We start from the raw sequence: 11,099 nt of genomic DNA on the forward strand, positions 1-11,099 counted from the left end.
GTCATCCTGCTGCATTTCAGGAAGGCATTTTAGACTTTTCAAGGTGCTGGTACCTGCTGCCTTGTTCTTTGGTGAGGGGTTGGGGCCATGATTTCTGTTGATTCCTGAGTCCACTGCACATTCTGAACCACTACTCTCTGTATGAGCTAGAGAACTGACAGAAGTTTCAAGAAGCGGTAAGATGCTGGACAAAACTCATTCAAGGGGCGCCATGTTTCTACCTATAAACTCTTAGACCCAGCGAGACCCACCTCATGGCTTCATTCTTTTTTGTTTGTTTGTTTCTCCTGAGGATGTCTCTGTGCTCTCTTCTTTCCATCTTTATAAGTAATTCTACCCTGAAATTGGGAAGACATTTCAGTTATGGTTTTGGCCACACATTGGGTGATTTGGACATTGCTTCAAGCCCTGTGTCCTGACCGCTTTACTAGAAATGGGCTTGGGGATCATTCCCTGAGGAGTGGCTCCCGGTTATTTGACAACTGGAAAAGATGATGTGAACAGTACTTAACTTCCTCGGGATAGATTTTCATGTGGGCTATGTGATCCCAGGGTCTTGGTTCCCTGGAAGTCATTCCCTCCAAATTCTCCAGTGGTGGAAGCACAATTTACTTCACTCTCTTCCGGGTAAAAAATTTTTCTGAATAATGGAGAGTTAAATACTATTGCTGATCAACTAGCCTAGTATAATAAATCATACAAAGGTGGTCATATTATTATGGTTGCTGTTTGTTCTATACATTCAACTATTATTGATTTAGTGCCTACCATACATCAGGCACAATTCTTGACACCAGTCATATGGTAGTGAACAAAATGGCCCAAGTTACCTGCCCTCATAGAGCTTTATAATAGGCAGTATCATATTATTCTGTGGAAGAATAAACACAACTCAGAGAGTTTCTGTGGCTTATGTCGCTACCATTAGGTGGTCATCAGTGTTTGGATTTAAACCCAAGACTTTTCTTAAAGCTAAGATTCCATTTATTTGTTTTGAAATGTGTAAATGATCCAGATTATGGGCAGAAATAATCACCTTCCATGGGAGAATATTTGTATAAATATCATTTGAATTAAAAAAAGAAAGGAAGTCCCGGAACACGCTAGTGGAGCCGAAGATGGCGGGGGCAGCGGTGGCTGCAGCCGGGACCCCACCTGGGCTGAGGTGGAGGAGCCGCCGGCTCTGACCTCGCTCAGGCTCCGGTGCGCGCGGTGGAGCGTGTGCGAGGCCCCGCGCGTCGGGCAAGGGCGGCGGCGGCGACTCTAGGCTGCCGGAGGAGCGCCCCGGCGGCGGCGCTGCTGCGGCTGAGGAGCAAGCGGGCTCCCGGCCTCCACGTCCTCCTGCTCCCCCGGGCCCCCCGCCTCCTGGGGGGGGGGCGGGCAGCGGCGGCGATGTTCTAGGTCCTCTCGTATGGGCGGCTGGTGGCCCGCGCCGTGCTCGGCGGCCTCGCGCAGACCGACCCCAGGGCCGCTGGCGGCGGTGGCGGTGACTAGGAGCTGGTGACGGCCGGCTTCAGCTTCAGCAAAGACTTCCGCAAGGGCCTTCTCAAGAAGGGCGCGTGCTACGGGGACGACCCGTGTTTCGTGGCCCGGCACCGCTCGGCAGACGTGCTCGGGGTTGCAGATGGTGTAGGAGGGTGGAGACACTATGGAGTTGATCCATCCCAGTTCTCAGGGACTTAATACGGACGGTTCGTCCGAAGTAATCCCATCGGAATCCTCACCACAGCTACTGTGAGTTGCTGCAAAATAAAGTACCTTTGCTTGGTAGCAGTACTGACTGCATCGTGGTGCTGGACAGAACTAGTCACCGCTTACACACAGCAAACCTGGGTGCCTCAGGCTTTCTGGTTGTCAGGGGTGGTGAGGTTGTGCACCGATCAGATGAGCAGCAGCATTACTTCGACACTCCATTCCAGCTCTCAATTGCACCACCTGAAGCCGAAGGAGTCGTCCTGAGTGACAGCCCGGATGCTGCTGATAGCACATCTTTTGATGTCCAGTTAGGAGACATTATTCTGATGGCAACAGATGGACTTTTTGACAACATGCCTGATTATATGATTCTTCAGGAGCTAAAAAAAAAAAAAATAATAAAGAATTCAAATTATGAAAGTATACAGTAGACGGCAAGAAGCTTTGCTGAGCAAGCCCATGAGCTGGCCTATGACCCAAATTATATGTCACCTTTTGCACAGTTTGCATGTGACAACGGATTGAATGTGAGAGGTGGAAAGCCTGATGACATCACCGTCCTTCTTTCAGTAGTGGCTGAGTATACAGACTGACTTGCCTAGGTGTCAACTCTGGCCTTTCCTTTCATCTTCCCAAATTCTCCCCTGCCATGTGTGCTGATCCTGCTGGCAGGACTGTTTCTTTGCTACTGATCTTGAAGGCCAGTGATGTAAGCCTTTGCCTGTCTTTTTGAGACCTGGTTGAGATCTTTGTGGAGAACCACTACTGTCGTTCACTAGCTTGTATCTGCCAGCAACTTTGAAGAGAATCAAGATTTGAAGATTGACCTTCACTTCTTACTGTCCTTTCTATGATGGAATGAAGGTTTTCAATGCCAGAATGGCTATTATGTTTTAAAAATGGTTTAAGTATTGAAAATGAGTGAATTCAAAATTACAGTGTGTAAAAAAGATTTTAAAAGTCTAACACAAATTGTATGTTATGGTACATCTACTAGAAACATACATTATCATCAAAAGAAATGTTACACATGTACTATACAGTCTTTGTTTAGATGATTGGTGTGGCTTTAAGTTTTCATTATAAACTCCTATTTTTCAGGGGCTTATAATTCTGCTCTAAAACATTGCTCTGGATTATGAAATCATCATCCCAGGAGCTTTTTCGTTCAAAATTGGAAGAAAAATTTAGTTTAGTTCTATGGATGCAAATATTTTTCTGGTTTTTAAAAGATGCTTAATTGTGCTCCTATGAGGAAAGTTCTGGCAGTTTATTGATAAGTCCAAATTATAGGCTTGTGGCCCCAAGGCTGCCTCTTATGCAGGAGGCCTTGGGGAGTCTCCCTACCAGATTTTTTCAATGGAAATATTACCCAAGATTATAAAACTCCTAAAATCCTAGGAATTTTAATGTTATGGCTGAAATTCCTCCCAGCTTTCTGATAGGAGATCCCTATGTGGGAGCTCTAGGCCCACAGGCCTAATAGGTTGAGAGTGGACAGCTGTAACTTTGAATCTGGTTGGGTTTTGATGTTCATGCTACTCATAGTCTCCCTCTCAGACCTTTCATTACTAGCCTTGCTTTCCGTAGAGCAGGCACCAAATTCAGGGAGTCCGTGTGAAAAGAGTACTGTGGGCAGTGGCAGTAGCACAAGAGCCCACGAGGAAAACTCCTGGTGATGATCTGACATTTGCATTTGCCCTACACAGAAAATTAGGGGTCCGAATCAAGCTTAATGTTTACAGTTTCCGAATAGCCATCTTGCAGTGTATAGTTTCCTTATAAAACTACCCTGCATTCAGTTTTCCCTTTATCTGCAAACTCAAACTTATTTTTAAGGTTTATGTACAAGTCAACTGCTGTAAAGATATATATTTATGGGTCAGTTTTTTTCCTTCATTAACTTGGTGGTAGAAAAGTATATATACTTAGAAATCCTTAAATTAAAGCCATGTTTTATATATAAGTCAGGTAACATTGGTGTATAGATGAGAATGCAATTAAACCTGATGAGGATCTACTGGAGGAGAATACGGAAAGTGTCTTTCTCTAAAGGAGATACTTATTCACTGGTTTATTGCATTAAAACTTACGTTTGAGGTTACCTCAACTTGTTTTAAAAGATTTTTTTTTTGTGAATTTGTACTGTATATTTGAGTAACTGTCAAGCTTTTGTTTTATTTAAAATTGTTTAACATGTACCATGTACATGTCATTACTATATTTCAATGCATCATGCTTGTAACAGGCATTTCATTTATAATAAGAATGAGTTATTCATTTGTAAGCCGTTCAGTAATTTATATACTATTCCTAAATTGGCATAATGTTAGATATCTATTTTGAATCACCTTTAATTACATGTCAGAATGCCTTAACTACCCTAACTTGACAAAACAGAATTCTTTGGTAGAAGAGATAGGGGACTGGGCAGGGAGGGCTGGGTGGAGTTACATTCTGTTTAAATAAAGAGTACCCATCGTGCTCCGATAAAACATGGAAGCGTGATTGGCAAGTGGCGGGGCATTTATTTTGCACAAACTGTTTGCAGTCTCTGTGTATTTAAAAAGTAAAGAAAGTTGCATCCAGAAGGGTTTTGTTAGAAGGAATACATTTATATTTGGGCTGACAATTTCAGTTCTTTTGTTTGGGTTTTTAATTATTTCTGGTCAGAGGTATGTAGCCTTATGATCTGGATATATTTTGCATTAATTTTCCAATGCCTACATTTAATTCCTTGTAAGAGCAGTGCTGGTCAAGTCACTGGCTTTTCTCTGCTCTCATTTAACCCATCAAACACAATCTTTATAAAGCTAGATTGGTGATGTTTTACATGACTCATTTAATCAACTTCGTCTTTTTTGAGAAATGACCATTAGAAATCGACAATGTTGGTGTCAGTGATATGAAAATAGTTGGAAAAGAATTTGAGTTTCACAATGGAGCTGACTTTGGACCTGGCCTATAGATTAGTGACACAGAATATTTTCTCGCTTTTCTTTTTGCCCTGTCCTTTGTGTGTGACACAATTAATTTTATGACTGCCAGGGAGTGATGGGGGGGGTGGTCAGTTGGAGTGCTGCTTAACAAGTAACACTCCTTCCACTCCCAGTAGTTAGAGGCTCTGCTGGACCCATACTGGAATTTTCCAGGTCACAGAACCTAAGTCTCTGTGGGGTGTGACTGCGATATACCACTTGTTGGGTCTGATTCTGAACTTGATGTGTGTTAATTGCATTTTAAATCAAGCAGAATAAAACACACACATTTGCCTCATGTAATGGACTTTTATAACAAAAAGAATTTGGATTTCTAATTTACAAATGGCAAATTATCCCTCTCTGGATGCATCAAAGACCAGTGAAGTTTATAGCTTTTCCATCTATATTTATAAAGTAATAATGTATTATAAAAATCAATATTTTTATCACATGCTTGAAATTTTTATTTTATTTTTTTCTGTTTTAAAATGTGCACTCTAAACACATGTGAACTTGAAATTTTTATTTTATTTTATTCTGTTTTAAAATGTGCACTCTAAACACATGTGAACTTAAGCTGCCTGCACACACAAAAAAATTCACTGATTGGATAATGCAGTAGAGTCCATTGGGCTCTTAAAAACTGAAAGAAGAAATGGGGGTAGGGGAGACAAGTTATTTGTCCTGAATTACTGTACTGGCTTGACATGGTTGATAGGTACTAAATCACAAAAGAATCCACTCCAGGTATGCATGTCTGGGGGGTGGGCTGTGTCTAGAGTAGAAACTAGATTTCAAGCTTTGCATGATAGGAGAGTGTCCTCTTCTAGCAACTGCATTTGTTCCAGATAGAACAGTCGCCTTCAGGACCACCTTTAGTACCACCAACCTACCACATCGAGTAACAAGGCAGAATTGTGGGAATTCACGGAGTCAGTTTTGATCATTTTGGAGATTGTAAACAAGATTGGCTAGAACTGTAAATGTTTGTACTTTTGAATAAGTTCATGGTTCCTTGTCACCTTATACCAGCTATCTTTGTTAGAAGCTATAGCATCCAATTTCCCTAGAAACTATCACATTTTTGCAGTTAACAAATTTCACAAGATCAAAAAAATCCCCCAAATCTGCTTATAAAATTGAAACTATGAAGCAGAAAAGCATTTAGATTCTATTCATTTAAAAAAATTCTTTGCAAAATTGAATTTCTCAACTAAAAAACGGCAGTGTCCATGTCAAAATTTTAACTGTTAGCAGGTAGTTTGTTGCAAAGATGGCTAAATACTGAAACAAATTTTAATTTGTGTATACTAATGAGCTGCTTTTTTCTGTTGAGACTATCATTATTTGTCTTACCCAAGAGGCAATGACCTGAATTGGATGTCTGAAATATAACTTATGCAGGAATAGTTCTGTAAATACATTTAAATAAACTGTAAAGATATTTAATAAATATAGTATTTATACTAAAAAAAAAAAAAGAAAGGAAGAACAAAATATTATTCAAATGTTAGATTTGTTCCCGATTTTGGTCTTAACTAAAACAAATGAAAACTTTGGCACGGATTATCCTTTATTTAACTATGGTGTGAATATTTGAAAAACAAAAGGAAAACTATTTTAGAGGATCTGCCAAATAATGGAAATGATGGGGACCAGTAAGCTCATGTCAGCCTGGGGGTGTCGTCCACTTTACAAAGAATCTTGCTCACCAGTCAGTAATGAGCTGCTGAACCTCACAGGAAGCAGGTGTCATAGAAAGACCTTGCAGAGGAATTCAAAATACCATCATATTTGCCTAATATGATAGAATTTTCTGAGGGCCATAAAAATAAAATTAATATGAGAAAAATTGTCTCTCCACCCCAGGCATTTGCTAGAAACCAGAAAATATTTCTTTGGACTCAACAGTTGAAATAGGTCATTAGTTACTTAATAGGGACACGATGTTGTAAATATCCATGCCCTCTGACCTTCACAGCCTCCTGCTTTTCTAGAACAAAGATGGACTGGGATTAATTGATAATTAGGCCAGGGTTTTTCCTATCTTGGTAATGAATGTCCTGTCTCCTTGCGGGGCTGTTTGATACAATATCCTGTTCCCATATCTGAGGACGTGGAGTAACACAGGAAATCTTTCTGACAAGCCAAAAAAAGAAAAAAAAAAAAGGTTATAATAGCCATAAGCTTATAATATTAAAAAGGATGAGTTTTTTTTTTTGTTTTTTTGTTTTTTTAATGATTTCTGCTTTGGTCAGCACAATGCTTTAGTCTTCAAGAGGAGGGGGTTCCAGTTTTCAAGGTGAAAACAGAAAAACAAAGGGATAAGGAGAAGATCATATACTTTCCTTTGGCAGCTGGAAAATATCAATTCTATTTCAACAATTCTTTGAAAACGTTCCTGTTTTGAAAATAAGGTCTAAAGCCATTTTAAGGTTTCATAGTGGCAATCTGAAAAATCTACTAAAGAAGACAAAAGTGTAATTTTTAAAAATATTTCATTTTCCATCATGAAATCCTATTTCTGCTTGATAGTAAATCATCTCATCAATTCCAGATTTCTCAGTTTATTGAGGAAATTTTGCAAGTTCTTTGTGCAACTGTTGTGTGAGGGGCTTATGGACATGCAGAGCTGTTGAGGGGTGGAAAGGAGTCACTAGTCCGTGCCTTTGGCACCATAATACCATGTTTTGACATTGTGATACCATTTTTCCACATTGACCCATGGCACAAACGTGTCCAGATCACCTTAGGCTGGTCAGTGTGGGTGTTCTCTCAGGTCCGTCTAATTCTTCTGGAATTGGCATCTACTTCAGAATATTGTTTGCCTTATAAGTCACTGTTCTGTAATGCCAAGAGCATTGTCATTTTGGCCTGTCTGCCTTCTGCATTCCCCAAATGGCAGTTTGGTGTCCCTCACTCCCTCTCTGCCTTCCTTCCTGGTTTTGTTTATTTATTGATTTGAGAGAGAGAGAAAGAGAGAGTACAAGCATGAGTGGGAGGAGGAGCAGAGGCAGAAGGAGAGTGAGAATCTTAAGCAGACACCAGGCTGAGCAAGGAGCCTGATGTGGGGCTCGATCCCATGAGCCTGAGATTATGACCCTAGATGAAACCAAGAGTCAAATGTTGAACCAACTGAAAAATCCAGGAACCCCTCTTATATTTCATTTGAGGGGTAGGCATGAATGGAGAAGGGAATAGGCATTCACTTGGAGCTCATTAGTCTTCCAATATCCTCAAGGCAGAATGCTTTGGGTCATTTTGTTGACCCATGGGAACCTCCATAAAATGCTCCCAGAAGCTGCCTCACAGGGGAGAGGTTAACTGAGGTGATCCTGGAGAAAACATGTGGGCTTCTGAGGTGCTCAGTGCATGACTGCTACCCCTTTCCTTCTCATACAGTTATCTGTCAGGGGATCAGGAGCTAAAGCTCAGGTGGAATCTTGGGGTTAGAATGATCCTGACGTCTTCTCCATTCATAAACCGTATCTCATGGTGTTTCTGCAGCAAATATTCATGAAAAGCTTCAAGTTATTAGAAAAAAGGTTGCTAGAAAAATGCAGGATCATGAATGTGACAATAGTGCTACTTCGGTTTCATTCTGTCCATACCCTACAAATCTTTTCTTCTTTTCTTGTCTTCTCCAGTGCATGGTTTTCCCCAGGTGCTGAGTGACAACTATATGATGTCCAGAACTAAATGTTATCTCAGTGAAGCTAGAGGCGATTTCATTAGTACAGAGTACTTCCAAAGAATGAAACAGTGGATGAATGTTCTTTGTGGAAATAATTTTTCTTAAACCAATGTATTGGAGGAAAATCTTTGTCACCTTGAATAAATGATAATTTGGTTGTTTGTACTAATGCCATAGTCCTCCATACATATGGTTCAGCCTTTGGAAGGGCTCAACAAAGAAGTGGCTGAATGGAGTAAGGAAATGGTAAAATTGATCAAAATTCATTCTTTTTTTTTTCAGGTAGCCCTATTTTAATTATTTATTTATTTATTTATTTATTTATTTATTTATTTATTTTAAATTTCTTTTCAGCATAACAGAATTCATTGTTTTTGCACCACACCCAGTGCTCCATGTAATACGTGCCCTCCTTAATACCCACTACCTGGCTCCCCCAACTTCCCACTCCCCACCCCTTCAAAACCCTAAGGTTGTTTTTCAGAGTCCATAGTCTCTCATGGTTCACCTCCCCCTCCAATTTCCCTCAACTCCCATCTCCTCTCCATCTCCTTACGTCCCCCATGTTATTTGTTATGCTCCACAAATAAGTGAAACCATATGATACTTGACTCTTTCTGCTTGACTTATTTTACTCAGCATAATCTCCTCCAGTCCCATCCATGTTGACACAAAAGTTGGGTATTCATCCTTTCTGATGGAGGCACAATATTCCATAGTGTATAGGGACTACATCCTCCTTACCCTTTCGTCTGTTGAAGGGCATCTTGGTTCTTTCAACAGTTTGGTGACCATGGCCATTGCTGCTATAAACATTGGGGTACAGATGGCCCTTCTTTTCACTACATCTGTATCTTTGGGGTAAATACACAGGAGTGCAATGCAGGGTCATAGGGAAGCTCTATTTTTAATTTCTTGAGGAACATCCACACTGTTCCTATTTTGTTGAAGATTATTTGACCATAGAGTTGAGGGTCCATATCTAGGCTCTCTACTCTGTCCCACTGGTCTATGTGTCTGTTTTTTTATGTCAGTATCATGCTGTCTTGGTGATTACAGCTTTGTAGTAAAGCTTGAAATCAGGTAACGTGATGCCACCAGTTTTACTCATGAAAGAAATTGAAGAAGTCACAAAAAGATGGAAGACCATTCCATGCTCTTAGATCAGAAGAATAAACATGGTTAAAATGTCTATACTGCCTTGAGCAATCTATACTTTTAATACCATTTCGATAAAAATTCCACTGGTGTTTTTCAAAGGGCTGGAGCAAATTTGTATGGAATCAGAAGAGACCCCGAATTAATAAGGAAATCTTGAAAATAAAAATTCATTCTTACTCTAGATGTGATTTCTCTGGCTTTAGAGCTGTGGGGCAGTGGGAGAGCTGCCCACAGATCCCTGGAAAGGGCTTCCAGGAAGGCTTGTGGTGCATATCCTAGATGGAGAAGAAGCCATCTTCCCTCTATCACATTTTAGAGAATGACTGTATTCTCACAACTGCATGGAAACTGCTTACAATCTGTGTTTTTTATTTAATGGATTGATGAGATGTTGACATTTCATTTGTAAGATGATGACAGTCATCTGAACTTTTTCTTTGTGTCCCAAATGGCTGTTGTCATAAGCCATTTTATTCAATCCTTAAAAAAAAAATGACCATGTTCATCACCACTTCTTTCTATCTGACTACCAATTTATGCTGTCAGAAGGAAAGGTCTCTGAATAGTGTTACAGCCTCTCTGAAATTGGGGTGATATGTTTCTGCCTAGATGAGGGATCAAGTCCCATGACCCCCACAAAGCAGATGACTGTGCCTATGTACAGTCTTCAGTGGAGACCATCAGATATCCAACAAACGGCTTGGGGATTATTCCTGTTTTTTTTTTTTGTTGTTGTTGTTTGTTTTTGTTTTTGTTTTTTCCCAGTAGGTAGAATGTTTATAGAATACATACACAAAAAATTAACTGAGAATATGAATCATCCCTAGAAATTGTTGGGCAGCCACCAAGTTCCATGTTCATCCTGAATTGTCAATAAAACTGACTTGCATGTAGGATTGCTAAGAATATGAAAAGGTCACATAAAGAAGAGGGTACCCGTGACTTGGGTGAATGTGATAGCAGTGGCACCAAGCATTAACCAAGGAGGAAGTTGTGGGATGGATGAGTCATCTGGGTGCAAAATGGTGGCATTCAGTTGGTCTAGGTGTGTTGGAGGAGGATAGAGGGGACAGGGCAAGACATGTGGGAGCCTCTTCTTCCTCTGCATTGCTAGGACTTGTTGCTCACTTCTATATTCCCCCCCACCACACATCTACCACTTCTGTTCTACTTGAATTCAATCTCCAAAATGAATGGCCCCAAAGTTGAGCTTTTCACCTGTGTTTAAGTCTGAATTTAGAGCAGGCTGTTATTTCAACTCAAGCTGATAAATGTCTTGTCAACTTACATGATAAAGAGTGGTTATAGGAGTGTACCGTCTATTTAAGATTCCAAAGAGGGAGGAATTTTGCTTTTAAACATTATTCTAGAACATTGCAGTATTTGGGGAAAAAAAAAGAATATGTTTGTTTCTTTTTCCAATTTATTAGTCATACTACACGGGTAGAATTTTAGAATTTTCAAATGAAAAATAAGATTACTCGTGTCTTTTAACTGCTCAGGGATCTGCTCTGAGTGCTGTGGGTTGATGCAAAATGACATAAGACAGTGCACTTGTGTCCAGGCCC

The 11,099-nt window shown here is 40.2% G+C and overlaps 1 pseudogene across 1 annotated transcript in view; it reads left to right on the plus strand.

The window, feature by feature from the left end:
- LOC309859326 (protein phosphatase PTC7 homolog pseudogene) overlaps positions 1 to 2,611 on the plus strand; it is a 46,925-nt pseudogene extending 44,314 nt beyond the window's left edge. Inside the window, exon 2 of the transcript in view lies at positions 1,402 to 2,611. The product of the transcript in view is annotated as a protein phosphatase PTC7 homolog pseudogene (transcript). The remainder of the gene's footprint in view (positions 1 to 1,401) is intronic.
- The last annotated feature ends 8,488 nt before the right edge of the window (positions 2,612 to 11,099 follow it).

This window comes from Mustela nivalis, assembly GCF_964662115.1.
Source record: "Mustela nivalis genome assembly, chromosome: 2".
Lineage (NCBI taxonomy): Eukaryota > Metazoa > Chordata > Mammalia > Carnivora > Mustelidae > Mustela > Mustela nivalis.